Raw genomic sequence first — 2,724 nt, 5'->3', positions numbered from 1 at the left:
AGCTGGTCTTAACTGCTCAACCATATCTCTAATCCTGAGATTTATTTATTTAATTAAATATCTTATATATTAAAATGTATTAGAGTGATTGCTGTAGAAAAAGATCATACTTCTGGAGATGGAACAGAAAGGCTTCCTTCACTCCCTGCACGCCATTTTTTACTTGGCATTGTTTTCTCAGACAACGCCTGGGCTTTTTACCATCTCCAGCAAGCATTGTGAAAGAAGTGAGTGAAATGTTGCTGTGGTGAGAACAACATGGGGTGATTCATATTATGCTTTCCAGTCTTGCTTGGAGTTGTCTTTTGTAAGATTCATTTGCTGGTTTAAAAAAAATTATTCTATATTTTATTTGTTCTTATTTTTCACTATTATTTGGACATATTGTGGAATGTATTTTGATCATATTCACCCTACCTTCAGCTCCTGCTGAACTCCCTCCCTCCCCTACTTATCCAACCTTGTTCCCCCAACCTCTCATTTAAATCCATTAAATGCGGTTGACACTGCCTGTGGCCTTCTAGTAGAGCACAGTCAATCCACCAGGACTGTACCCTTTAAGAAAATTGTCTCTCCTTCTTCTAGCAACTACCCATAACTCCTCAGCTAGAGGTGGGATTTGCTGCCCATCTCTCCTGACCATGCTAGGATGTTGTCTAGCTTGAGTTTGTGCAGTTCTTGTGAACATTGGCTTAACTGATGCGAGTTTATAAGTGTGACTACCTGGCTGTGTCCAGGTAATGTTTCCTTAAAGTCATTCATTATCTCTTACTCACAGGACTTTCCAGCTCCTCTTTGGCCATTCTCTGAGGTGTGTGCGTGTGTGTGTGTGTGTGTGTGTGTGTGTCCCATTCCTAGACAAAGAGCTACAAGCAACTAATGATTGATGAAGAGAAGGGGAATTAGTGTCTTTCAGGGATGAGCCCCTAAATTGGTTATTCAATACCTTTAAAGTAGTCAGCCCTGAAACCTTATACACAAAAGCAACAAAATCACACTCAGTAGGTTGTATCTCTTTCTCTCTCCCCACTCTACATACTAATAAATAATATATAATTAACATATAATATAGTGTATAATATATAACTGTTATAGTATTTATTTACTCTCAGTTGGTGGTTTCTATACCACTTTTGATCATTCAGTTCTCAGGTAAAACACATACAACCTTTGCATTTATAATAAACCTTTAAAGCCCTAAAGCTGGTCAGGTATCTATACTCTATGTGTATTTATAATAACCCTGTAAAGCCCTAAAGCTGGTCAGGTATCTACACTCTATGTGTATTTATAATAACCCTTTAAAGCCCTAAAGCTGGTCAGGTATCCATACTCTATGCTACTATGTTTACTCCAACCCCAATAACCCCAAGATAGGACTACCCTTGTTTTGTCTGGGGAGCTCTTAACTCCAACTAGCCAGTTCTCATGGCCATATTTTCATGATTCACCTACTGCCATGGTGTCTTCTCCTCTGACTCTCTTCTTTTTTCTTTTTCTTTTCCTCCTCTTCCTCCTCCTCTTCCTCCTCCTGCTCCTGGTGCTCTCTCCTCACACCCTAAGCCTGGGAACCCAAACCTAGCCTATCTTTCTTCTGCCCAGCTCTAGACTGTAGGGATCTTTATTCACTAATCAGGGATAACTTGGAGGGCAATTGTGTCTGCATAGATTCCCTCATCCTTAGGGGTAACTAGCCTTTGGGGTTAGGATTCAGCATTAAAATACATGACAAAAGACCAATTCTTAATGTATAACATGTAACACACAACATAGAACATAACATATATAATGTACATACAATGTGTAATATATAATATAATAACTATTGAGCTTGTACAGCTCTTGTGAACAATGCCTTAACTACTGTAAATTCACATGTGCAACTGCCCTGATGTGTCAGAAAATGTTTCCTTATAGTCATCTACTATATCTGGCTTATATAGATTTTTCAGTCTCTTTTCTGCAACGATTCCTGATCTGATAGAGAAAGGAAAAGAGAGAGAGATAGAGAGAGGGAGAGAAGAGAGAGATTTTGTATGTGATATAGATATGTAATATACACTGTATATTATATATTAAAAAATGCTACCAATTTGAGAAGGAGGCATGAATGAGAGGGAGTAAAGAAAAGTGATGTAGTTATATTTTAATTAAAACAATACATAGTGAATTTAAAAAATATCATCTACAAGGCACAAGAGACTTGCACACTAGGCCTAAGAATAGTGCAGGAACCATTGGTTTATTTGCTATGTGCTTCTGAAACAGGGTCTCAGCTTCCCCTGAGCTAGGGTTATAGGCATGTGCCACCACGCCCAGCAGGTTTGTATATTTTAATTTCTTTAATGGGAATGGAGGGCTAAAAGAATAAGAAATACTTAAAAAGTGGAGTGTAGAGCAATTATCAGTGGAGAGTAGAGCAATTATCCAGTTGATAAGGGGGCCATAGAACATTCCTCTCTGTGTCTTGTTAAGGCTGTGTGTGCTAGGCAACCACTCTACCACTGGGTCATGATGTCCTAGATCCTACTCAGAACTTCAAGAAATGAAATCTACTTCTATCTTGGCCTTCTCCTTTTCGAGACAAGGAATGTGAAGGACTTCATGTTTTTATAGCTTTTCTGTTCTCTCATTGTGTCTAGCACTCTGCTGAGAAACAGTCTGGAAAGGATAGTGTTGGGAGACCCAGGCTTGGTGGGTACTCTCCAGAAAGGATAGTGTTGG

Source organism: Mastomys coucha, unplaced genomic scaffold (genome assembly GCF_008632895.1).
Source record: "Mastomys coucha isolate ucsf_1 unplaced genomic scaffold, UCSF_Mcou_1 pScaffold13, whole genome shotgun sequence".
NCBI classification, from domain to species: Eukaryota; Metazoa; Chordata; class Mammalia; order Rodentia; family Muridae; genus Mastomys; species Mastomys coucha.
The sequence above is the reverse complement of the archived record's forward strand: the minus strand, read 5'-3'. Positions refer to the sequence as shown.